This window comes from Phyllobates terribilis, unplaced genomic scaffold, assembly GCF_046119375.1.
Source record: "Phyllobates terribilis strain yellow unplaced genomic scaffold, ASM4611937v1 Scaffold_108__1_contigs__length_5656254, whole genome shotgun sequence".
Classification (NCBI taxonomy): Eukaryota; Metazoa; Chordata; class Amphibia; order Anura; family Dendrobatidae; genus Phyllobates; species Phyllobates terribilis.
The window spans coordinates 2,858,138-2,882,738 of NW_027362868.1; the positions used below are offsets into that span (position 1 = coordinate 2,858,138).

Genomic DNA, 24,601 nt, shown 5'->3' on the forward strand with positions numbered 1-24,601 from the left:
ACACACCATCTATTTAGCAAATGCCCTTGTTATCAACAGCAGCCTTTTAAACTCACTTGAGCTAACAGGTATGTGAGCTGGTTACTCTGCTGCGCTTAAAATTTCTTTTTTGGTTTGCTACAATGCCTTTTCTGAAACGTTGTCTCCCTCTGCTGGAACACTGACTTCTTTCATTTAATGCCTGCAGACTATAAAAGAGAAACCAACCCAAAAAGTTTGGTTGATTAGTCTGTGGCATTCTTTTAAACTGTTGCTTATGGCGGTCTCTGTGAGCTTCTCAGTGACATTCAGCCATCCAGGTATCCCGCCTGCAGTAGACGGAATGTGGCAATGGAACGCTGGCTGCGCGTGTCATAATAGGCTCTGAGCCTTTATATACCTGCGCACAGCAGCAGCCACCTTCAGTCTGCTGCTGGACAGCCAGCAGCAGCAGCAGCAGGAGAGGTAATTAATCAGCAACCCTCCTGCTAAGGGTAGACAGCTGCTCGTTCCACCCCCCCCCCCCCGCCTTAATTGGTTCTCCTCCCTTCCAACGGTGTTGAGGCGGGTGGGAACAGCCGGGGGTTGAGGGTACTGTGCTAAAAGAGGTGGAGTTATGCAGATCTAAAACGCGTGGATTGCAGCAGCAGCAAGCTGAAAAGTGCAGGCATGTGAGGGATCTAGAGGTTGACAGCATGTCTTCTTAACGGGAGTCCAGGTGGCCATCTCCACAAATGGACTTTTCAGAATCCTTGGGTGGCACCGTAGTCGGAAACCAATTCTGGTTATCGCTTCTCGGCCTTTTGGCTAAGATCAAGTGTAGTATCTGTTCTTATCAGTTTAATATCTGATACGTCCCCTATCTGGGGACCATATATTAAATGGATTTTTAGAACAGGGAGATGGAAAAAAAGCTTGCTCTGTCCACTCCACGCATTGACCTGGTATTGCAGTATCTCCAGGACCGGTGCACCCCTTCTTTAATGCAGTTTCTAAAATCAGAAAGAATTGAATTCAATGCTTTTTGTTCATTTTGCTTGTTTGTCGGATTTTGGGATGGACTCTTTGGCTTTGCTTTTCTTCTCCTCATTGGATTTTTCATGTTAAAAGTTGCAGAAGCCAGATGACAAGCTCATTTTGGTTCAACTTCAGCAACTGTGCATTGCATTGCCATGTAATGTAATGTAATGCAATGCTATCTATCTAGCTCTCCCTCTATACTTCCTTTTGGATAAACAGACATATTAGGCAAGCATTTTGGAGCTTTCACCTAAATAACTACAGGTGGTGAGATAAGCTGCACAATATAATTGACCTTTCAGTATATTGTTGCACACACACCATCTATTTAGCAAATGCCCTTGTTATCAACAGCAGCCTTTTAAACTCACCTGAGCTAACAGGTATGTGAGCTGGTTACTCTGCTGCGCTTAAAATTTCTTTTTTGGTTTGCTACAATGCCTTTTCTGAAACGTTGTCTCCCTCTGCTGGAACACTGACTTCTTTCATTTAATGCCTGCAGACTATAAAAGAGAAACCAACCCAAAAAGTTTGGTTGATTAGTCTGTGGCATTCTTTTAAACTGTTGCTTATGGCGGTCTCTGTGAGCTTCTCAGTGACATTCAGCCATCCAGGTATCCCGCCTGCAGTAGACGGAATGTGGCAATGGAACGCTGGCTGCGCGTGTCATAATAGGCTCTGAGCCTTTATATACCTGCGCACAGCAGCAGCCACCTTCAGTCTGCTGCTGGACAGCCAGCAGCAGCAGCAGCAGGAGAGGTAATTAATCAGCAACCCTCCTGCTAAGGGTAGACAGCTGCTCGTTCCAACCCCCCCCCCCGCCTTAATTGGTTCTCCTCCCTTCCAACGGTGTTGAGGCGGGTGGGAACAGCCGGGGGTTGAGGGTACTGTGCTAAAAGAGGTGGAGTTATGCAGATCTAAAACGCGTGGATTGCAGCAGCAGCAAGCCGAAAAGTGCAGGCATGTGAGGGATCTAGAGGTTGACAGCATGTCTTCTTAACGGGAGTCCAGGTGGCCATCTCCACAAATGGACTTTTCAGAATCCTTGGGTGGCACCGTAGTCGGAAACCAATTCTGGTTATCGCTTCTCGGCCTTTTGGCTAAGATCAAGTGTAGTATCTGTTCTTATCAGTTTAATATCTGATACGTCCCCTATCTGGGGACCATATATTAAATGGATTTTTAGAACAGGGAGATGGAAAAAGAGCTTGCTCTGTCCACTCCACGCATTGACCTGGTATTGCAGTATCTCCAGGACCGGTGCACCCCTTCTTTAATGCAGTTTCTAAAATCAGAAAGAATTGAATTCAATGCTTTTTGTTCATTTTGCTTGTTTGTCGGATTTTGGGATGGACTCTTTGGCTTTGCTTTTCTTCTCCTCATTGGATTTTTCATGTTAAAAGTTGCAGAAGCCAGATGACAAGCTCATTTTGGTTCAACTTCAGCAACTGTGCATTGCATTGCCATGTAATGTAATGTAATGCAATGCTATCTATCTAGCTCTCCCCCTATACTTCCTTTTGGATAAACAGACATATTAGGCAAGCATTTTGGAGCTTTCACCTAAATAACTACAGGTGGTGAGATAAGCTGCACAATATAATTGACCTTTCAGTATATTGTTGCACACACACCATCTATTTAGCAAATGCCCTTGTTATCAACAGCAGCCTTTTAAACTCACCTGAGCTAACAGGTATGTGAGCTGGTTACTCTGCTGCGCTTAAAATTTCTTTTTTGGTTTGCTACAATGCCTTTTCTGAAACGTTGTCTCCCTCTGCTGGAACACTGACTTCTTTCATTTAATGCCTGCAGACTATAAAAGAGCAACCAACCCAAAAAGTTTGGTTGATTAGTCTGTGGCATTCTTTTAAACTGTTGCTTATGGCGGTCTCTGTGAGCTTCTCAGTGACATTCAGCCATCCAGGTATCCCGCCTGCAGTAGACGGAATGTGGCAATGGAACGCTGGCTGCGCGTGTCATAATAGTCTCTGAGCCTTTATATACCTGCGCACAGCAGCAGCCACCTTCAGTCTGCTGCTGGACAGCCAGCAGCAGCAGCAGCAGCAGGAGAGGTAATTAATCAGCAACCCTCCTGCTAAGGGTAGACAGCTGCTCGTTCCACCCCCCCCCCGCCTTAATTGGTTCTCCTCCCTTCCAACGGTGTTGAGGCGGGTGGGAACAGCCGGGGGTTGAGGGTACTGTGCTAAAAGAGGTGGAGTTATGCAGATCTAAAACGCGTGGATTGCAGCAGCAGCAAGCCGAAAAGTGCAGGCATGTGAGGGATCTAGAGGTTGACAGCATGTCTTCTTAACGGGAGTCCAGGTGGCCATCTCCACAAATGGACTTTTCAGAATCCTTGGGTGGCACCGTAGTCGGAAACCAATTCTGGTTATCGCTTCTCGGCCTTTTGGCTAAGATCAAGTGTAGTATCTGTTCTTATCAGTTTAATATCTGATACGTCCCCTATCTGGGGACCATATATTAAATGGATTTTTAGAACAGGGAGATGGAAAAAGAGCTTGCTCTGTCCACTCCACGCATTGACCTGGTATTGCAGTATCTCCAGGACCGGTGCACCCCTTCTTTAATGCAGTTTCTAAAATCAGAAAGAATTGAATTCAATGCTTTTTGTTCATTTTGCTTGTTTGTCGGATTTTGGGATGGACTCTTTGGCTTTGCTTTTCTTCTCCTCATTGGATTTTTCATGTTAAAAGTTGCAGAAGCCAGATGACAAGCTCATTTTGGTTCAACTTCAGCAACTGTGCATTGCATTGCCATGTAATGTAATGTAATGCAATGCTATCTATCTAGCTCTCCCTCTATACTTCCTTTTGGATAAACAGACATATTAGGCAAGCATTTTGGAGCTTTCACCTAAATAACTACAGGTGGTGAGATAAGCTGCACAATATAATTGACCTTTCAGTATATTGTTGCACACACACCATCTATTTAGCAAATGCCCTTGTTATCAACAGCAGCCTTTTAAACTCACCTGAGCTAACAGGTATGTGAGCTGGTTACTCTGCTGCGCTGAAAATTTCTTTTTTGGTTTGCTACAATGCCTTTTCTGAAACGTTGTCTCCCTCTGCTGGAACACTGACTTCTTTCATTTAATGCCTGCAGACTATAAAAGAGAAACCAACCCAAAAAGTTTGGTTGATTAGTCTGTGGCATTCTTTTAAACTGTTGCTTATGGCGGTCTCTGTGAGCTTCTCAGTGACATTCAGCCATCCAGGTATCCCGCCTGCAGTAGACGGAATGTGGCAATGGAACGCTGGCTGCGCGTGTCATAATAGGCTCTGAGCCTTTATATACCTGCGCACAGCAGCAGCCACCTTCAGTCTGCTGCTGGACAGCCAGCAGCAGCAGCAGCAGGAGAGGTAATTAATCAGCAACCCTCCTGCTAAGGGTAGACAGCTGCTCGTTCCACCCCCCCCCCGCCTTAATTGGTTCTCCTCCCTTCCAACGGTGTTGAGGCGGGTGGGAACAGCCGGGGGTTGAGGGTACTGTGCTAAAAGAGGTGGAGTTATGCAGATCTAAAACGCGTGGATTGCAGCAGCAGCAAGCCGAAAAGTGCAGGCATGTGAGGGATCTAGAGGTTGACAGCATGTCTTCTTAACGGGAGTCCAGGTGGCCATCTCCACAAATGGACTTTTCAGAATCCTTGGGTGGCACCGTAGTCGGAAACCAATTCTGGTTATCGCTTCTCGGCCTTTTGGCTAAGATCAAGTGTAGTATCTGTTCTTATCAGTTTAATATCTGATACGTCCCCTATCTGGGGACCATATATTAAATGGATTTTTAGAACAGGGAGATGGAAAAAGAGCTTGCTCTGTCCACTCCACGCATTGACCTGGTATTGCAGTATCTCCAGGACCGGTGCACCCCTTCTTTAATGCAGTTTCTAAAATCAGAAAGAATTGAATTCAATGCTTTTTGTTCATTTTGCTTGTTTGTCGGATTTTGGGATGGACTCTTTGGCTTTGCTTTTCTTCTCCTCATTGGATTTTTCATGTTAAAAGTTGCAGAAGCCAGATGACAAGCTCATTTTGGTTCAACTTCAGCAACTGTGCATTGCATTGCCATGTAATGTAATGTAATGCAATGCTATCTATCTAGCTCTCCCTCTATACTTCCTTTTGGATAAACAGACATATTAGGCAAGCATTTTGGAGCTTTCACCTAAATAACTACAGGTGGTGAGATAAGCTGCACAATATAATTGACCTTTCAGTATATTGTTGCACACACACCATCTATTTAGCAAATGCCCTTGTTATCAACAGCAGCCTTTTAAACTCACCTGAGCTAACAGGTATGTGAGCTGGTTACTCTGCTGCGCTTAAAATTTCTTTTTTGGTTTGCTACAATGCCTTTTCTGAAACGTTGTCTCCCTCTGCTGGAACACTGACTTCTTTCATTTAATGCCTGCAGACTATAAAAGAGCAACCAACCCAAAAAGTTTGGTTGATTAGTCTGTGGCATTCTTTTAAACTGTTGCTTATGGCGGTCTCTGTGAGCTTCTCAGTGACATTCAGCCATCCAGGTATCCCGCCTGCAGTAGACGGAATGTGGCAATGGAACGCTGGCTGCGCGTGTCATAATAGGCTCTGAGCCTTTATATACCTGCGCACAGCAGCAGCCACCTTCAGTCTGCTGCTGGACAGCCAGCAGCAGCAGCAGGAGAGGTAATTAATCAGCAACCCTCCTGCTAAGGGTAGACAGCTGCTCGTTCCACCCCCCCCCCGCCTTAATTGGTTCTCCTCCCTTCCAACGGTGTTGAGGCGGGTGGGAACAGCCGGGGGTTGAGGGTACTGTGCTAAAAGAGGTGGAGTTATGCAGATCTAAAACGCGTGGATTGCAGCAGCAGCAAGCCGAAAAGTGCAGGCATGTGAGGGATCTAGAGGTTGACAGCATGTCTTCTTAACGGGAGTCCAGGTGGCCATCTCCACAAATGGACTTTTCAGAATCCTTGGGTGGCACCGTAGTCGGAAACCAATTCTGGTTATCGCTTCTCGGCCTTTTGGCTAAGATCAAGTGTAGTATCTGTTCTTATCAGTTTAATATCTGATACGTCCCCTATCTGGGGACCATATATTAAATGGATTTTTAGAACAGGGAGATGGAAAAAGAGCTTGCTCTGTCCACTCCACGCATTGACCTGGTATTGCAGTATCTCCAGGACCGGTGCACCCCTTCTTTAATGCAGTTTCTAAAATCAGAAAGAATTGAATTCAATGCTTTTTGTTCATTTTGCTTGTTTGTCGGATTTTGGGATGGACTCTTTGGCTTTGCTTTTCTTCTCCTCATTGGATTTTTCATGTTAAAAGTTGCAGAAGCCAGATGACAAGCTCATTTTGGTTCAACTTCAGCAACTGTGCATTGCATTGCCATGTAATGTAATGTAATGCAATGCTATCTATCTAGCTCTCCCTCTATACTTCCTTTTGGATAAACAGACATATTAGGCAAGCATTTTGGAGCTTTCACCTAAATAACTACAGGTGGTGAGATAAGCTGCACAATATAATTGACCTTTCAGTATATTGTTGCACACACACCATCTATTTAGCAATTGCCCTTGTTATCAACAGCAGCCTTTTAAACTCACCTGAGCTAACAGGTATGTGAGCTGGTTACTCTGCCGCGCTTAAAATTTCTTTTTTGGTTTGCTACAATGCCTTTTCTGAAACGTTGTCTCCCTCTGCTGGAACACTGACTTCTTTCATTTAATGCCTGCAGACTATAAAAGAGAAACCAACCCAAAAAGTTTGGTTGATTAGTCTGTGGCATTCTTTTAAACTGTTGCTTATGGCGGTCTCTGTGAGCTTCTCAGTGACATTCAGCCATCCAGGTATCCCGCCTGCAGTAGACGGAATGTGGCAATGGAACGCTGGCTGCGCGTGTCATAATAGGCTCTGAGCCTTTATATACCTGCGCACAGCAGCAGCCACCTTCAGTCTGCTGCTGGACAGCCAGCAGCAGCAGCAGCAGCAGGAGAGGTAATTAATCAGCAACCCTCCTGCTAAGGGTAGACAGCTGCTCGTTCCACCCCCCCCCCGCCTTAATTGGTTCTCCTCCCTTCCAACGGTGTTGAGGCGGGTGGGAACAGCCGGGGGTTGAGGGTACTGTGCTAAAAGAGGTGGAGTTATGCAGATCTAAAACGCGTGGATTGCAGCAGCAGCAAGCCGAAAAGTGCAGGCATGTGAGGGATCTAGAGGTTGACAGCATGTCTTCTTAACGGGAGTCCAGGTGGCCATCTCCACAAATGGACTTTTCAGAATCCTTGGGTGGCACCGTAGTCGGAAACCAATTCTGGTTATCGCTTCTCGGCCTTTTGGCTAAGATCAAGTGTAGTATCTGTTCTTATCAGTTTAATATCTGATACGTCCCCTATCTGGGGACCATATATTAAATGGATTTTTAGAACAGGGAGATGGAAAAAGAGCTTGCTCTGTCCACTCCACGCATTGACCTGGTATTGCAGTATCTCCAGGACCGGTGCACCCCTTCTTTAATGCAGTTTCTAAAATCAGAAAGAATTGAATTCAATGCTTTTTGTTCATTTTGCTTGTTTGTCGGATTTTGGGATGGACTCTTTGGCTCTGCTTTTCTTCTCCTCATTGGATTTTTCATGTTAAAAGTTGCAGAAGCCAGATGACAAGCTCATTTTGGTTCAACTTCAGCAACTGTGCATTGCATTGCCATGTAATGTAATGTAATACAATGCTATCTATCTAGCTCTCCCTCTATACTTCCTTTTGGATAAACAGACATATTAGGCAAGCATTTTGGAGCTTTCACCTAAATAACTACAGGTGGTGAGATAAGCTGCACAATATAATTGACCTTTCAGTATATTGTTGCACACACACCATCTATTTAGCAAATGCCCTTGTTATCAACAGCAGCCTTTTAAACTCACCTGAGCTAACAGGTATGTGAGCTGGTTACTCTGCTGCGCTTAAAATTTCTTTTTTGGTTTGCTACAATGCCTTTTCTGAAACGTTGTCTCCCTCTGCTGGAACACTGACTTCTTTCATTTAATGCCTGCAGACTATAAAAGAGAAACCAACCCAAAAAGTTTGGTTGATTAGTCTGTGGCATTCTTTTAAACTGTTGCTTATGGCGGTCTCTGTGAGCTTCTCAGTGACATTCAGCCATCCAGGTATCCCGCCTGCAGTAGACGGAATGTGGCAATGGAACGCTGGCTGCGCGTGTCATAATAGGCTCTGAGCCTTTATATAACTGCGCACAGCAGCAGCCACCTTCAGTCTGCTGCTGGACAGCCAGCAGCAGCAGCAGCAGCAGGAGAGGTAATTAATCAGCAACCCTCCTGCTAAGGGTAGACAGCTGCTCGTTCCACCCCCCCCCCCCGCCTTAATTGGTTCTCCTCCCTTCCAACGGTGTTGAGGCGGGTGGGAACAGCCGGGGGTTGAGGGTACTGTGCTAAAAGAGGTGGAGTTATGCAGATCTAAAACGCGTGGATTGCAGCAGCAGCAAGCCGAAAAGTGCAGGCATGTGAGGGATCTAGAGGTTGACAGCATGTCTTCTTAACGGGAGTCCAGGTGGCCATCTCCACAAATGGACTTTTCAGAATCCTTGGGTGGCACCGTAGTCGGAAACCAATTCTGGTTATCGCTTCTCGGCCTTTTGGCTAAGATCAAGTGTAGTATCTGTTCTTATCAGTTTAATATCTGATACGTCCCCTATCTGGGGACCATATATTAAATGGATTTTTAGAACAGGGAGATGGAAAAAGAGCTTGCTCTGTCCACTCCACGCATTGACCTGGTATTGCAGTATCTCCAGGACCGGTGCACCCCTTCTTTAATGCAGTTTCTAAAATCAGAAAGAATTGAATTCAATGCTTTTTGTTCATTTTGCTTGTTTGTCGGATTTTGGGATGGACTCTTTGGCTTTGCTTTTCTTCTCTTCATTGGATTTTTCATGTTAAAAGTTGCAGAAGCCAGATGACAAGCTCATTTTGGTTCAACTTCAGCAACTGTGCATTGCATTGCCATGTAATGTAATGTAATGCAATGCTATCTATCTAGCTCTCCCTCTATACTTCCTTTTGGATAAACAGACATATTAGGCAAGCATTTTGGAGCTTTCACCTAAATAACTACAGGTGGTGAGATAAGCTGCACAATATAATTGACCTTTCAGTATATTGTTGCACACACACCATCTATTTAGCAAATGCCCTTGTTATCAACAGCAGCCTTTTAAACTCACCTGAGCTAACAGGTATGTGAGCTGGTTACTCTGCTGCGCTTAAAATTTCTTTTTTGGTTTGCTACAATGCCTTTTCTGAAACGTTGTCTCCCTCTGCTGGAACACTGACTTCTTTCATTTAATGCCTGCAGACTATAAAAGAGAAACCAACCCAAAAAGTTTGGTTGATTAGTCTGTGGCATTCTTTTAAACTGTTGCTTATGGCGGTCTCTGTGAGCTTCTCAGTGACATTCAGCCATCCAGGTATCCCGCCTGCAGTAGACGGAATGTGGCAATGGAACGCTGGCTGCGCGTGTCATAATAGGCTCTGAGCTTTTATATACCTGCGCACAGCAGCAGCCACCTTCAGTCTGCTGCTGGACAGCCAGCAGCAGCAGCAGCAGCAGGAGAGGTAATTAATCAGCAACCCTCCTGCTAAGGGTAGACAGCTGCTCGTTCCACCCCCCCCCCGCCTTAATTGGTTCTCCTCCCTTCCAACGGTGTTGAGGCGGGTGGGAACAGCCGGGGGTTGAGGGTACTGTGCTAAAAGAGGTGGAGTTATGCAGATCTAAAACGCGTGGATTGCAGCAGCAGCAAGCCGAAAAGTGCAGGCATGTGAGGGATCTAGAGGTTGACAGCATGTCTTCTTAACGGGAGTCCAGGTGGCCATCTCCACAAATGGACTTTTCAGAATCCTTGGGTGGCACCGTAGTCGGAAACCAATTCTGGTTATCGCTTCTCGGCCTTTTGGCTAAGATCAAGTGTAGTATCTGTTCTTATCAGTTTAATATCTGATACGTCCCCTATCTGGGGACCATATATTAAATGGATTTTTAGAACAGGGAGATGGAAAAAGAGCTTGCTCTGTCCACTCCACGCATTGACCTGGTATTGCAGTATCTCCAGGACCGGTGCACCCCTTCTTTAATGCAGTTTCTAAAATCAGAAAGAATTGAATTCAATGCTTTTTGTTCATTTTGCTTGTTTGTCGGATTTTGGGATGGACTCTTTGGCTTTGCTTTTCTTCTCCTCATTGGATTTTTCATGTTAAAAGTTGCAGAAGCCAGATGACAAGCTCATTTTGGTTCAACTTCAGCAACTGTGCATTGCATTGCCATGTAATGTAATGTAATGCAATGCTATCTATCTAGCTCTCCCTCTATACTTCCTTTTGGATAAACAGACATATTAGGCAAGCATTTTGGAGCTTTCACCTAAATAACTACAGGTGGTGAGATAAGCTGCACAATATAATTGACCTTTCAGTATATTGTTGCACACACACCATCTATTTAGCAAATGCCCTTGTTATCAACAGCAGCCTTTTAAACTCACCTGAGCTAACAGGTATGTGAGCTGGTTACTCTGCTGCGCTTAAAATTTCTTTTTTGGTTTGCTACAATGCCTTTTCTGAAACGTTGTCTCCCTCTGCTGGAACACTGACTTCTTTCATTTAATGCCTGCAGACTATAAAAGAGAAACCAACCCAAAAAGTTTGGTTGATTAGTCTGTGGCATTCTTTTAAACTGTTGCTTATGGCGGTCTCTGTGAGCTTCTCAGTGACATTCAGCCATCCAGGTATCCCGCCTGCAGTAGACGGAATGTGGCAATGGAACGCTGGCTGCGCGTGTCATAATAGGCTCTGAGCCTTTATATACCTGCGCACAGCAGCAGCCACCTTCAGTCTGCTGCTGGACAGCCAGCAGCAGCAGCAGCAGCAGGAGAGGTAATTAATCAGCAACCCTCCTGCTAAGGGTAGACAGCTGCTCGTTCCAACCCCCCCCCCGCCTTAATTGGTTCTCCTCCCTTCCAACGGTGTTGAGGCGGGTGGGAACAGCCGGGGGTTGAGGGTACTGTGCTAAAAGAGGTGGAGTTATGCAGATCTAAAACGCGTGGATTGCAGCAGCAGCAAGCCGAAAAGTGCAGGCATGTGAGGGATCTAGAGGTTGACAGCATGTCTTCTTAACGGGAGTCCAGGTGGCCATCTCCACAAATGGACTTTTCAGAATCCTTGGGTGGCACCGTAGTCGGAAACCAATTCTGGTTATCGCTTCTCGGCCTTTTGGCTAAGATCAAGTGTAGTATCTGTTCTTATCAGTTTAATATCTGATACGTCCCCTATCTGGGGACCATATATTAAATGGATTTTTAGAACAGGGAGATGGAAAAAGAGCTTGCTCTGTCCACTCCACGCATTGACCTGGTATTGCAGTATCTCCAGGACCGGTGCACCCCTTCTTTAATGCAGTTTCTAAAATCAGAAAGAATTGAATTCAATGCTTTTTGTTCATTTTGCTTGTTTGTCGGATTTTGGGATGGACTCTTTGGCTTTGCTTTTCTTCTCCTCATTGGATTTTTCATGTTAAAAGTTGCAGAAGCCAGATGACAAGCTCATTTTGGTTCAACTTCAGCAACTGTGCATTGCATTGCCATGTAATGTAATGTAATGCAATGCTATCTATCTAGCTCTCCCTCTATACTTCCTTTTGGATAAACAGACATATTAGGCAAGCATTTTGGAGCTTTCACCTAAATAACTACAGGTGGTGAGATAAGCTGCACAATATAATTGACCTTTCAGTATATTGTTGCACACACACCATCTATTTAGCAAATGCCCTTGTTATCAACAGCAGCCTTTTAAACTCACCTGAGCTAACAGGTATGTGAGCTGGTTACTCTGCTGCGCTTAAAATTTCTTTTTTGGTTTGCTACAATGCCTTTTCTGAAACGTTGTCTCCCTCTGCTGGAACACTGACTTCTTTCATTTAATGCCTGCAGACTATAAAAGAGAAACCAACCCAAAAAGTTTGGTTGATTAGTCTGTGGCATTCTTTTAAACTGTTGCTTATGGCGGTCTCTGTGAGCTTCTCAGTGACATTCAGCCATCCAGGTATCCCGCCTGCAGTAGACGGAATGTGGCAATGGAACGCTGGCTGCGCGTGTCATAATAGGCTCTGAGCCTTTATATACCTGCGCACAGCAGCAGCAACCTTCAGTCTGCTGCTGGACAGCCAGCAGCAGCAGCAGCAGGAGAGGTAATTAATCAGCAACCCTCCTGCTAAGGGTAGACAGCTGCTCGTTCCACCCCCCCCCCCCCCCCGCCTTAATTGGTTCTCCTCCCTTCCAACGGTGTTGAGGCGGGTGGGAACAGCCGGGGGTTGAGGGTACTGTGCTAAAAGAGGTGGAGTTATGCAGATCTAAAACGCGTGGATTGCAGCAGCAGCAAGCCGAAAAGTGCAGGCATGTGAGGGATCTAGAGGTTGACAGCATGTCTTCTTAACGGGAGTCCAGGTGGCCATCTCCACAAATGGACTTTTCAGAATCCTTGGGTGGCACCGTAGTCGGAAACCAATTCTGGTTATCGCTTCTCGGCCTTTTGGCTAAGATCAAGTGTAGTATCTTTTGAAAAGGCAGTTTTGTCCTTGGGCTGCCCTAGTAAATTGATGCATATTACACACTGGTTTGGTGCACTTGTTAGTACGCCAGGTGGCTCATAGAGTTATCTGATGGAAAACATGGCCCTCCAGGATCGAAGTCACTAGGCTGGGTAAGTGTGAGGGCTTTGGAGCAATGTGCCCCAGGAGTAGGCGCCCTGGTGGGAGTCCAAGCTTACTGGGACTGGGAACCCCAGAAAGACTTGGCTTCGTAGCACGCCGCACCTTTGCCAATCATACTTTCTGAGCAACCCCCCCTATTCCTGGCCTCCGGGCTAGGAAGGGGAATTTTTATAAACCCGGTCGGAGGTCCGGTCAGCTTTGGGCTGAGAAACCAACACAGGCTCCAGCTCCACTAGGGTGGCAGCCTAGATGGAAGCTGGGAGCACGAAAACGGCTCTTCTCCGGCTTCGGCTAGGGAGAGCATCGGAGATCCCTGACCCTCGCTGTGGCCTTCTGGCTCGGAGGGATGGGGATGGTTTATTGGGGACCCTCTCCTCCGGGAAGGGTCCACATGAATCCTCGCCTCGTGCGCTGTTTTGGTGTGACTTCGGTCACATTTTTCAGTGCCTTGGATGCAGCTTCAATCAAAAAATCTGTTCTTATCAGTTTAATATCTGATACGTCCCCTATCTGGGGACCATATATTAAATGGATTTTTAGAACAGGGAGATGGAAAAAGAGCTTGCTCTGTCCACTCCACGCATTGACCTGGTATTGCAGTATCTCCAGGACCGGTGCACCCCTTCTTTAATGCAGTTTCTAAAATCAGAAAGAATTGAATTCAATGCTTTTTGTTCATTTTGCTTGTTTGTCGGATTTTGGGATGGACTCTTTGGCTTTGCTTTTCTTCTCCTCATTGGATTTTTCATGTTAAAAGTTGCAGAAGCCAGATGACAAGCTCATTTTGGTTCAACTTCAGCAACTGTGCATTGCATTGCCATGTAATGTAATGTAATGCAATGCTATCTATCTAGCTCTCCCTCTATACTTCCTTTTGGATAAACAGACATATTAGGCAAGCATTTTGGAGCTTTCACCTAAATAACTACAGGTGGTGAGATAAGCTGCACAATATAATTGACCTTTCAGTATATTGTTGCACACACACCATCTATTTAGCAAATGCCCTTGTTATCAACAGCAGCCTTTTAAACTCACCTGAGCTAACAGGTATGTGAGCTGGTTACTCTGCTGCGCTTAAAATTTCTTTTTTGGTTTGCTACAATGCCTTTTCTGAAACGTTGTCTCCCTCTGCTGGAACACTGACTTCTTTCATTTAATGCCTGCAGACTATAAAAGAGAAACCAACCCAAAAAGTTTGGTTGATTAGTCTGTGGCATTCTTTTAAACTGTTGCTTATGGCGGTCTCTGTGAGCTTCTCAGTGACATTCAGCCATCCAGGTATCCCGCCTGCAGTAGACGGAATGTGGCAATGGAACGCTGGCTGCGCGTGTCATAATAGGCTCTGAGCCTTTATATACCTGCGCACAGCAGCAGCCACCTTCAGTCTGCTGCTGGACAGCCAGCAGCAGCAGCAGCAGGAGAGGTAATTAATCAGCAACCCTCCTGCTAAGGGTAGACAGCTGCTCGTTCCACCCCCCCCCTGCCTTAATTGGTTCTCCTCCCTTCCAACGGTGTTGAGGCGGGTGGGAACAGCCGGGGGTTGAGGGTACTGTGCTAAAAGAGGTGGAGTTATGCAGATCTAAAACGCGTGGATTGCAGCAGCAGCAAGCCGAAAAGTGCAGGCATGTGAGGGATCTAGAGGTTGACAGCATGTCTTCTTAACGGGAGTCCAGGTGGCCATCTCCACAAATGGACTTTTCAGAATCCTTGGGTGGCACCGTAGTCGGAAACCAATTCTGGTTATCGCTTCTCGGCCTTTTGGCTAAGATCAAGTGTAGTATCTGTTCTTATCAGTTTAATATCTGATACGTCCCCTATCTGGGGACCATATATTAAATGGATTTTTAGAACAGGGAGATGGAAAAAGAGCTTGCTCTGTCCACTCCACGCATTGACCTGGTATTGCAGTATCTCCAGGACCGGTGCACCCCTTCTTTAATGCAGTTTCTAAAATCAGAAAGAATTGAATTCAATGCTTTTTGTTCATTTTGCTTGTTTGTCGGATTTTGGGATGGACTCTTTGGCTTTGCTTTTCTTCTCCTCATTGGATTTTTCATGTTAAAAGTTGCAGAAGCCAGATGACAAGCTCATTTTGGTTCAACTTCAGCAACTGTGCATTGCATTGCCATGTAATGTAATGTAATGCAATGCTATCTATCTAGCTCTCCCTCTATACTTCCTTTTGGATAAACAGACATATTAGGCAAGCATTTTGGAGCTTTCACCTAAATAACTACAGGTGGTGAGATAAGCTGCACAATATAATTGACCTTTCAGTATATTGTTGCACACACACCATCTATTTAGCAAATGCCCTTGTTATCAACAGCAGCCTTTTAAACTCACCTGAGCTAACAGGTATGTGAGCTGGTTACTCTGCTGCGCTTAAAATTTCTTTTTTGGTTTGCTACAATGCCTTTTCTGAAACGTTGTCTCCCTCTGCTGGAACACTGACTTCTTTCATTTAATGCCTGCAGACTATAAAAGAGAAACCAACCCAAAAAGTTTGGTTGATTAGTCTGTGGCATTCTTTTAAACTGTTGCTTATGGCGGTCTCTGTGAGCTTCTCAGTGACATTCAGCCATCCAGGTATCCCGCCTGCAGTAGACGGAATGTGGCAATGGAACGCTGGCTGCGCGTGTCATAATAGGCTCTGAGCCTTTATATACCTGCGCACAGCAGCAGCCACCTTCAGTCTGCTGCTGGACAGCCAGCAGCAGCAGCAGCAGGAGAGGTAATTAATCAGCAACCCTCCTGCTAAGGGTAGACAGCTGCTCGTTCCACCCCCCCCCCGCCTTAATTGGTTCTCCTCCCTTCCAACGGTGTTGAGGCGGGTGGGAACAGCCGGGGGTTGAGGGTACTGTGCTAAAAGAGGTGGAGTTATGCAGATCTAAAACGCGTGGATTGCAGCAGCAGCAAGCCGAAAAGTGCAGGCATGTGAGGGATCTAGAGGTTGACAGCATGTCTTCTTAACGGGAGTCCAGGTGGCCATCTCCACAAATGGACTTTTCAGAATCCTTGGGTGGCACCGTAGTCGGAAACCAATTCTGGTTATCGCTTCTCGGCCTTTTGGCTAAGATCAAGTGTAGTATCTTTTGAAAAGGCTGTTTTGTCCTTGGGCTGCCCTAGTAAATTGATGCATATTACACACTGGTTTGGTGCACTTGTTAGTACGCCAGGTGGCTCATAGAGTTATCTGATGGAAAACATGGCCCTCCAGGATCGAAGTCACTAGGCTTGGTAAGTGTGAGGGCTTTGGAGCAATGTGCCCCAGGAGTAGGCGCCCTGGTGGGAGTCCAAGCTTACTGGGACTGAGAACCCCAGAAAGACTTGGCTTCGTAGCACGCCGCACCTTTGCCAATCATACTTTCTGAGCAACCCCCCCTATTCCTGGCCTCCGGGCTAGGAAGGGGAATTTTTATAAACCCGGTCGGAGGTCCGGTCAGCTTTGGGCTGAGAAACCAACACAGGCTCCAGCTCCACTAGGGTGGCAGCCTAGATGGAAGCTGGGAGCACGAAAACGGCTCTTCTCCGGCTTCGGCTAGGGAGAGCATCGGAGATCCCTGACCCTCGCTGTGGCCTTCTGGCTCGGAGGGATGGGGATGGTTTATTGGGGACCCTCTCCTCCGGGAAGGGTCCACATGAATCCTCGCCTCGTGCGCTGTTTTGGTGTGACTTCGGTCACATTTTTCAGTGCCTTGGATGCAGCTTCAATCAAAAAATCTGTTCTTATCAGTTTAATATCTGATACGTCCCCTATCTGGGGACCATATATTAAATGGATTTTTAGAACAGGGAGATGGAAAAAGAGCTTGCTCTGTCCACTCCACGCATTGACCTGGTATTGCAGTATCTCCAGGACCGGTGCACCCCTTCTTTAATGCAGTTTCTAAAATCAGAAAGAATTGAATTCAATGCTTTTTGTTCATTTTGCTTGTTTGTCGGATTTTGGGATGGACTCTTTGGCTTTGCTTTTCTTCTCCTCATTGGATTTTTCATGTTAAAAGTTGCAGAAGCCAGATGACAAGCTCATTTTGGTTCAACTTCAGCAACTGTGCATTGCATTGCCATGTAATGTAATGTAATGCAATGCTATCTATCTAGCTCTCCCTCTATACTTCCTTTTGGATAAACAGACATATTAGGCAAGCATTTTGGAGCTTTCACCTAAATAACTACAGGTGGTGAGATAAGCTGCACAATATAATTGACCTTTCAGTATATTGTTGCACACACACCATCTATTTAGCAAATGCCCTTGTTATCAACAGCAGCCTTTTAAACTCACCTGAGCTAACAGGTATGTGAGCTGGTTACTCTGCTGCGCTTAAAATTTCTTTTTTGGTTTGCTACAATGCCTTTTCTGAAACGTTGTCTCCCTCTGCTGGAACACTGACTTCTTTCATTTAATGCCTGCAGACTATAAAAGAGAAACCAACCCAAAAAGTTTGGTTGATTAGTCTGTGGCATTCTTTTAAACTGTTGCTTATGGCGGTCTCTGTGAGCTTCTCAGTGACATTCAGCCATCCAGGTATCCCGCCTGCAGTAGACGGAATGTGGCAATGGAACGCTGGCTGCGCGTGTCATAATAGGCTCTGAGCCTTTATATACCTGCGCACAGCAGCAGCCACCTTCAGTCTGCTGCTGGACAGCCAGCAGCAGCAGCAGCAGGAGAGGTAATTAATCAGCAACCCTCCTGCTAAGGGTAGACAGCTGCTCGTTCCACCCCCCCCCCTGCCTTAATTGGTTCTCCTCCCTTCCAACGGTGTTGAGGCGGGTGGGAACAGCCGGGGGTTGAGGGTACTGTGCTAAAAGAGGTGGAGTTATGCAGATCTAAAACGCGTGGATTGCAGCAGCAGCAAGCCGAAAAGTGCAGGCATGTGAGGGATCTAGAGGTTGACAGCATGTCTTCTTAACGGGAGTCCAGGTGGCCATCTCCACAAATGGACTTTTCAGAATCCTTGGGTGGCACCGTAGTCGGAAACCAATTCTGGTTATCGCTTCTCGGCCTTTTGGCTAAGATCAAGTGTAGTATCTGTTCTTATCAGTTTAATATCTGATACGTCCCCTATCTGGGGACCATATATTAAATGGATTTTTAGAACAGGGAGATGGAAAAAGAGCTTGCTCTGTCCACTCCACGCATTGACCTGGTATTGCAGTATCTCCAGGACCGGTGCACCCCTTCTTTAATGCAGTTTCGAAAATCAGAAAGAATTGAATTCAATGCTTTTTGTTCATTTTGCTTGTTTGTCGGATTTTGGGATGGACTCTTTGGCTTTGCTTTTCTTCTCCTCATTGGATTTTTCATGTTAAAAGTTGCAGAAGCCAGATGACAAGCTCATTTTGGTTCAACTTCAGCAACTGTGCATTGCATTGCCATGTAATGTAATGTAATGCAATGCTATCTATCTAGCTCTCCCTCTATACTTCCTTTTGGATAAACAGACATATTAGGCAAGCATTTTGGAGCTTTCACCTAAATAACTACAGGTGGTGAGATAAGCTGCACAATATAATTGACCTTTCAGTATATTGTTGCACACACACCATCTATTTAGCAAATGCCCTTGTTATCAACAGCAGCCTTTTAAACTCACCTGAGCTAACAGGTATGTGAGCTGGTTACTCTGCTGCGCTTAAAATTTCTTTTTTGGTTTGCTACAATGCCTTTTCTGAAACGTTGTCTCCCTCTGCTGGAACACTGACTTCTTTCATTTAATGCCTGCAGACTATAAAAGAGAAACCAACCCAAAAAGTTTGGTTGATTAGTCTGTGGCATTCTTTTAAACTGTTGCTTATGGCGGTCTCTGTGAGCTTCTCAGTGACATTCAGCCATCCAGGTATCCCGCCTGCAGTAGACGGAATGTGGCAATGGAACGCTGGCTGCGCGTGTCATAATAGGCTCTGAGCCTTTATATACCTGCGCACAGCAGCAGCCACCTTCAGTCTGCTGCTGGACAGCCAGCAGCAGCAGCAGCAGGAGAGGTAATTAATCAGCAACCCTCCTGCTAAGGGTAGACAGCTGCTCGTTCCACCCCCCCCCCGCCTTAATTGGTTCTCCTCCCTTCCAACGGTGTTGAGGCGGGTGGGAACAGCCGGGGGTTGAGGGTACTGTGCTAAAAGAGGTGGAGTTATGCAGATCTAAAACGCGTGGATTGCAGCAGCAGCAAGCCGAAAAGTGCAGGCATGTGAGGGATCTAGAGGTTGACAGCATGTCTTCTTAACGGGAGTCCAGGTGGCCATCTCCACAAATGGACTTTTCAGAATCCTTGGGTGGCACCGTAGTCGGAAACCAATTCTGGTTATCGCTTCTCGGCCTTTTGGCTAAGATCAAGTGTAGTATCTGTTCTTATCAGTTTAATATCTGATACGTCCCCTATCTGGGGACCATATATTAAATGGATTTTTAGAACAGGGAGATGGAAAAAGAGCTTGCTCTGTCCACTCCACGCATTGACCTGGTATTGCAGTATCTCCAGGACCGGTGCACCCCTTCTTTAATGCAGTTTCTAAAATCAGAAAGAATTGAATTCAATGCTTTTTGTTCATTTTGCTTGTTTGTCGGATTTTGGGATGGACTCTTTGGCTTTGCTTTTCTTCTCCTCATTGGATTTTTCATGTTAAAAGTTGCAGAAGCCAGATGACAAGCTCATTTTGGTTCAACTTCAGCAACTGTGCATTGCATTGCCATGTAATGTAATGTAATGCAATGCTATCTATCTAGCTCTCCCTCTATACTTCCTTTTGGATAAACAGACATATTAGGCAAGCATTTTGGAGCTTTCACCTAAATAACTACAGGTGGTGAGATAAGCTGCACAATATAATTGACCTTTCAGTATATTGTTGCACACACACCATCTATTTAGCAAATGCCCTTGTTATCAACAGCAGCCTTTTAAACTCACCTGAGCTAACAGGTATGTGAGCTGGTTACTCTGCTGCGCTTAAAATTTCTTTTTTGGTTTGCTACAATGCCTTTTCTGAAACGTTGTCTCCCTCTGCTGGAACACTGACTTCTTTCATTTAATGCCTGCAGACTATAAAAGAGAAACCAACCCAAAAAGTTTGGTTGATTAGTCTGTGGCATTCTTTTAAACTGTTGCTTATGGCGGTCTCTGTGAGCTTCTCAGTGACATTCAGCCATCCAGGTATCCCGCCTGCAGTAGACGGAATGTGGCAATGGAACGCTGGCTGCGCGTGTCATAATAGGCTCTGAGCCTTTATATACCTGCGCACAGCAGCAGCCACCTTCAGTCTGCTGCTGGACAGCCAGCAGCAGCAGCAGCAGGAGAGGTAATTAATCAGCAACCCTCCTGCTAAGGGTAGACAGCTGCTCGTTCCACCCTCCCCCCGCCTTAATTGGTTCTCCTCCCTTCCAACGGTGTTGAGGCGGGTGGGAACAGCCGGGGGTTGAGGGTACTGTGCTAAAAGAGGTGGAGTTATGCAGATCTAAAACGCGTGGATTGCAGCAGCAGCAAGCCGAAAAGTGCAGGCATGTGAGGGATCTAGAGGTTGACAGCATGTCTTCTTAACGGGAGTCCAGGTGGCCATCTCCACAAATGGACTTTTCAGAATCCTTGGGTGGCACCGTAGTCGGAAACCAATTCTGGTTATCGCTTCTCGGCCTTTTGGCTAAGATCAAGTGTAGTATCTGTTCTTATCAGTTTAATATCTGATACGTCCCCTATCTGGGGACCATATATTAAATGGATTTTTAGAACAGGGAGATGGAAAAAGAGCTTGCTCTGTCCACTCCACGCATTGACCTGGTATTGCAGTATCTCCAGGACCGGTGCACCCCTTCTTTAATGCAGTTTCTAAAATCAGAAAGAATTGAATTCAATGCTTTTTGTTCATTTTGCTTGTTTGTCGGATTTTGGGATGGACTCTTTGGCTTTGCTTTTCTTCTCCTCATTGGATTTTTCATGTTAAAAGTTGCAGAAGCCAGATGACAAGCTCATTTTGGTTCAACTTCAGCAACTGTGCATTGCATTGCCATGTAATGTAATGTAATGCAATGCTATCTATCTAGCTCTCCCTCTATACTTCCTTTTGGATAAACAGACATATTAGGCAAGCATTTTGGAGCTTTCACCTAAATAACTACAGGTGGTGAGATAAGCTGCACAATATAATTGACCTTTCAGTATATTGTTGCACACACACCATCTATTTAGCAAATGCCCTTGTTATCAACAGCAGCCTTTTAAACTCACCTGAGCTAACAGGTATGTGAGCTGGTTACTCTGCTGCGCTTAAAATTTCTTTTTTGGTTTGCTACAATGCCTTTTCTGAAACGTTGTCTCCCTCTGCTGGAACACTGACTTCTTTCATTTAATGCCTGCAGACTATAAAAGAGAAACCAACCCAAAAAGTTTGGTTGATTAGTCTGTGGCATTCTTTTAAACTGTTGCTTATGGCGGTCTCTGTGAGCTTCTCAGTGACATTCAGCCATCCAGGTATCCCGCCTGCAGTAGACGGAATGTGGCAATGGAACGCTGGCTGCGCGTGTCATAATAGGCTCTGAGCCTTTATATACCTGCGCACAGCAGCAGCCACCTTCAGTCTGCTGCTGGACAGCCAGCAGCAGCAGCAGCAGGAGAGGTAATTAATCAGCAACCCTCCTGCTAAGGGTAGACAGCTGCTCGTTCCACCCCCCCCCCGCCTTAATTGGTTCTCCTCCCTTCCAACGGTGTTGAGGCGGGTGGGAACAGCCGGGGGTTGAGGGTACTGTGCTAAAAGAGGTGGAGTTATGCAGATCTAAAACGCGTGGATTGCAGCAGCAGCAAGCCGAAAAGTGCAGGCATGTGAGGGATCTAGAGGTTGACAGCATGTCTTCTTAACGGGAGTCCAGGTGGCCATCTCCACAAATGGACTTTTCAGAATCCTTGGGTGGCACCGTAGTCGGAAACCAATTCTGGTTATCGCTTCTCGGCCTTTTGGCTAAGATCAAGTGTAGTATCTGTTCTTATCAGTTTAATATCTGATACGTCCCCTATCTGGGGACCATATATTAAATGGATTTTTAGAACAGGGAGATGGAAAAAGAGCTTGCTCTGTCCACTCCACGCATTGACCTGGTATTGCAGTATCTCCAGGACCGGTGCACCCCTTCTTTAATGCAGTTTCTAAAATCAGAAAGAATTGAATTCAATGCTTTTTGTTCATTTTGCTTGTTTGTCGGATTTTGGGATGGACTCTTTGGCTTTGCTTTTCTTCTCCTCATTGGATTTTTCATGTTAAAAGTTGCAGAAGCCAGATGACAAGCTCATTTTGGTTCAACTTCAGCAACTGTGCATTGCATTGCCATGTAATGTAATGTAATGCAATGCTATCTATCTAGCTCTCCCTCTATACTTCCTTTTGGATAAACAGACATATTAGGCAAGCATTTTGGAGCTTTCACCTAAATAACTACAGGTGGTGAGATAAGCTGCACAATATAATTGACCTTTCAGTATATTGTTGCACACACACCATCTATTTAGCAAATGCCCTTGTTATCAACAGCAGCCTTTTAAACTCACCTGAGCTAACAGGTATGTGAGCTGGTTACTCTGCTGCGCTTAAAATTTCTTTTTTGGTTTGCTACAATGCCTTTTCTGAAACGTTGTCTCCCTCTGCTGGAACACTGACTTCTTTCATTTAATGCCTGCAGACTATAAAAGAGAAACCAACCCAAAAAGTTTGGTTGATTAGTCTGTGGCATTCTTTTAAACTGTTGCTTATGGCGGTCTCTGTGAGCTTCTCAGTGACATTCAGCCATCCAGGTATCCCGCCTGCAGTAGACGGAATGTGGCAATGGAACGCTGGCTGCGCGTGTCATAATAGGCTCTGAGCCTTTATATACCTGCGCACAGCAGCAGCCACCTTCAGTCTGCTGCTGGACAGCCAGCAGCAGCAGCAGCAGGAGAGGTAATTAATCAGCAACCCTCCTGCTAAGGGTAGACAGCTGCTCGTTCCACCCCCCCCCCGCCTTAATTGGTTCTCCTCCCTTCCAACGGTGTTGAGGCGGGTGGGAACAGCCGGGGGTTGAGGGTACTGTGCTAAAAGAGGTGGAGTTATGCAGATCTAAAACGCGTGGATTGCAGCAGCAGCAAGCCGAAAAGTGCAGGCATGTGAGGGATCTAGAGGTTGACAGCATGTCTTCTTAACGGGAGTCCAGGTGGCCATCTCCACAAATGGACTTTTCAGAATCCTTGGGTGGCACCGTAGTCGGAAACCAATTCTGGTTATCGCTTCTCGGCCTTTTGGCTAAGATCAAGTGTAGTATCTTTTGAAAAGGCTGTTTTGTCCTTGGGCTGCCCTAGTAAATTGATGCATATTACACACTGGTTTGGTGCACTTGTTAGTACGCCAGGTGGCTCATAGAGTTATCTGATGGAAAACATGGCCCTCCAGGATCGAAGTCACTAGGCTTGGTAAGTGTGAGGGCTTTGGAGCAATGTGCCCCAGGAGTAGGCGCCCTGGTGGGAGTCCAAGCTTACTGGGACTGAGAACCCCAGAAAGACTTGGCTTCGTAGCACGCCGCACCTTTGCCAATCATACTTTCTGAGCAACCCCCCCTATTCCTGGCCTCCGGGCTAGGAAGGGGAATTTTTATAAACCCGGTCGGAGGTCCGGTCAGCTTTGGGCTGAGAAACCAACACAGGCTCCAGCTCCACTAGGGTGGCAGCCTAGATGGAAGCTGGGAGCACGAAAACGGCTCTTCTCCGGCTTCGGCTAGGGAGAGCATCGGAGATCCCTGACCCTCGCTGTGGCCTTCTGGCTCGGAGGGATGGGGATGGTTTATTGGGGACCCTCTCCTCCGGGAAGGGTCCACATGAATCCTCGCCTCGTGCGCTGTTTTGGTGTGACTTCGGTCACATTTTTCAGTGCCTTGGATGCAGCTTCAATCAAAAAATCTGTTCTTATCAGTTTAATATCTGATACGTCCCCTATCTGGGGACCATATATTAAATGGATTTTTAGAACAGGGAGATGGAAAAAGAGCTTGCTCTGTCCACTCCACGCATTGACCTGGTATTGCAGTATCTCCAGGACCGGTGCACCCCTTCTTTAATGCAGTTTCTAAAATCAGAAAGAATTGAATTCAATGCTTTTTGTTCATTTTGCTTGTTTGTCGGATTTTGGGATGGACTCTTTGGCTTTGCTTTTCTTCTCCTCATTGGATTTTTCATGTTAAAAGTTGCAGAAGCCAGATGACAAGCTCATTTTGGTTCAACTTCAGCAACTGTGCATTGCATTGCCATGTAATGTAATGTAATGCAATGCTATCTATCTAGCTCTCCCTCTATACTTCCTTTTGGATAAACAGACATATTAGGCAAGCATTTTGGAGCTTTCACCTAAATAACTACAGGTGGTGAGATAAGCTGCACAATATAATTGACCTTTCAGTATATTGTTGCACACACACCATCTATTTAGCAAATGCCCTTGTTATCAACAGCAGCCTTTTAAACTCACCTGAGCTAACAGGTATGTGAGCTGGTTACTCTGCTGCGCTTAAAATTTCTTTTTTGGTTTGCTACAATGCCTTTTCTGAAACGTTGTCTCCCTCTGCTGGAACACTGACTTCTTTCATTTAATGCCTGCAGACTATAAAAGAGAAACCAACCCAAAAAGTTTGGTTGATTAGTCTGTGGCATTCTTTTAAACTGTTGCTTATGGCGGTCTCTGTGAGCTTCTCAGTGACATTCAGCCATCCAGGTATCCCGCCTGCAGTAGACGGAATGTGGCAATGGAACGCTGGCTGCGCGTGTCATAATAGGCTCTGAGCCTTTATATACCTGCGCACAGCAGCA

The 24,601-nt window shown here is 45.9% G+C and overlaps 17 non-coding genes and 3 pseudogenes across 17 annotated transcripts; all 20 read left to right on the forward strand.

Annotated features, from left to right (window-relative positions):
- Window positions 1-766: 766 nt before the first annotated feature.
- LOC141200526 (U2 spliceosomal RNA) lies at window positions 767-957 on the forward strand. The gene has a single exon (XR_012272245.1). It is a non-coding gene; the product is annotated as a U2 spliceosomal RNA (small nuclear RNA).
- A 1,122-nt stretch (window positions 958-2,079) lies between these two features.
- On the forward strand, window positions 2,080-2,270 carry LOC141199850 (U2 spliceosomal RNA). The gene has a single exon (XR_012271592.1). It is a non-coding gene; the product is annotated as a U2 spliceosomal RNA (small nuclear RNA).
- A 1,123-nt stretch (window positions 2,271-3,393) lies between these two features.
- On the forward strand, window positions 3,394-3,584 carry LOC141199851 (U2 spliceosomal RNA). Its single transcript, XR_012271593.1, has one exon. It is a non-coding gene; the product is annotated as a U2 spliceosomal RNA (small nuclear RNA).
- A 1,120-nt stretch (window positions 3,585-4,704) lies between these two features.
- On the forward strand, window positions 4,705-4,895 carry LOC141199852 (U2 spliceosomal RNA). The gene has a single exon (XR_012271594.1). It is a non-coding gene; the product is annotated as a U2 spliceosomal RNA (small nuclear RNA).
- A 1,117-nt stretch (window positions 4,896-6,012) lies between these two features.
- On the forward strand, window positions 6,013-6,203 carry LOC141199853 (U2 spliceosomal RNA). The gene has a single exon (XR_012271595.1). It is a non-coding gene; the product is annotated as a U2 spliceosomal RNA (small nuclear RNA).
- Window positions 6,204-7,326: 1,123 nt separating this feature from the next.
- Window positions 7,327-7,517, forward strand: LOC141199855 (U2 spliceosomal RNA). Its single transcript, XR_012271597.1, has one exon. It is a non-coding gene; the product is annotated as a U2 spliceosomal RNA (small nuclear RNA).
- Window positions 7,518-8,642: 1,125 nt separating this feature from the next.
- LOC141199856 (U2 spliceosomal RNA) lies at window positions 8,643-8,833 on the forward strand. Its single transcript, XR_012271598.1, has one exon. It is a non-coding gene; the product is annotated as a U2 spliceosomal RNA (small nuclear RNA).
- Window positions 8,834-9,956: 1,123 nt separating this feature from the next.
- On the forward strand, window positions 9,957-10,147 carry LOC141199857 (U2 spliceosomal RNA). Its single transcript, XR_012271599.1, has one exon. It is a non-coding gene; the product is annotated as a U2 spliceosomal RNA (small nuclear RNA).
- A 1,124-nt stretch (window positions 10,148-11,271) lies between these two features.
- LOC141199858 (U2 spliceosomal RNA) lies at window positions 11,272-11,462 on the forward strand. Its single transcript, XR_012271600.1, has one exon. It is a non-coding gene; the product is annotated as a U2 spliceosomal RNA (small nuclear RNA).
- A 1,126-nt stretch (window positions 11,463-12,588) lies between these two features.
- LOC141201001 (U2 spliceosomal RNA) lies at window positions 12,589-12,704 on the forward strand (annotated as a pseudogene).
- Window positions 12,705-13,228: 524 nt separating this feature from the next.
- Window positions 13,229-13,410, forward strand: LOC141200807 (U2 spliceosomal RNA). The gene has a single exon (XR_012272517.1). It is a non-coding gene; the product is annotated as a U2 spliceosomal RNA (small nuclear RNA).
- Window positions 13,411-14,530: 1,120 nt separating this feature from the next.
- On the forward strand, window positions 14,531-14,721 carry LOC141199859 (U2 spliceosomal RNA). The gene has a single exon (XR_012271601.1). It is a non-coding gene; the product is annotated as a U2 spliceosomal RNA (small nuclear RNA).
- Window positions 14,722-15,841: 1,120 nt separating this feature from the next.
- LOC141201010 (U2 spliceosomal RNA) lies at window positions 15,842-15,957 on the forward strand (annotated as a pseudogene).
- Window positions 15,958-16,481: 524 nt separating this feature from the next.
- On the forward strand, window positions 16,482-16,663 carry LOC141200809 (U2 spliceosomal RNA). The gene has a single exon (XR_012272519.1). It is a non-coding gene; the product is annotated as a U2 spliceosomal RNA (small nuclear RNA).
- A 1,121-nt stretch (window positions 16,664-17,784) lies between these two features.
- Window positions 17,785-17,975, forward strand: LOC141199860 (U2 spliceosomal RNA). The gene has a single exon (XR_012271602.1). It is a non-coding gene; the product is annotated as a U2 spliceosomal RNA (small nuclear RNA).
- A 1,120-nt stretch (window positions 17,976-19,095) lies between these two features.
- LOC141199861 (U2 spliceosomal RNA) lies at window positions 19,096-19,286 on the forward strand. The gene has a single exon (XR_012271603.1). It is a non-coding gene; the product is annotated as a U2 spliceosomal RNA (small nuclear RNA).
- Window positions 19,287-20,406: 1,120 nt separating this feature from the next.
- LOC141199862 (U2 spliceosomal RNA) lies at window positions 20,407-20,597 on the forward strand. The gene has a single exon (XR_012271604.1). It is a non-coding gene; the product is annotated as a U2 spliceosomal RNA (small nuclear RNA).
- A 1,120-nt stretch (window positions 20,598-21,717) lies between these two features.
- LOC141199863 (U2 spliceosomal RNA) lies at window positions 21,718-21,908 on the forward strand. Its single transcript, XR_012271605.1, has one exon. It is a non-coding gene; the product is annotated as a U2 spliceosomal RNA (small nuclear RNA).
- Window positions 21,909-23,028: 1,120 nt separating this feature from the next.
- On the forward strand, window positions 23,029-23,144 carry LOC141201011 (U2 spliceosomal RNA; annotated as a pseudogene).
- Window positions 23,145-23,668: 524 nt separating this feature from the next.
- On the forward strand, window positions 23,669-23,850 carry LOC141200810 (U2 spliceosomal RNA). The gene has a single exon (XR_012272520.1). It is a non-coding gene; the product is annotated as a U2 spliceosomal RNA (small nuclear RNA).
- The last annotated feature ends 751 nt before the right edge of the window (window positions 23,851-24,601 follow it).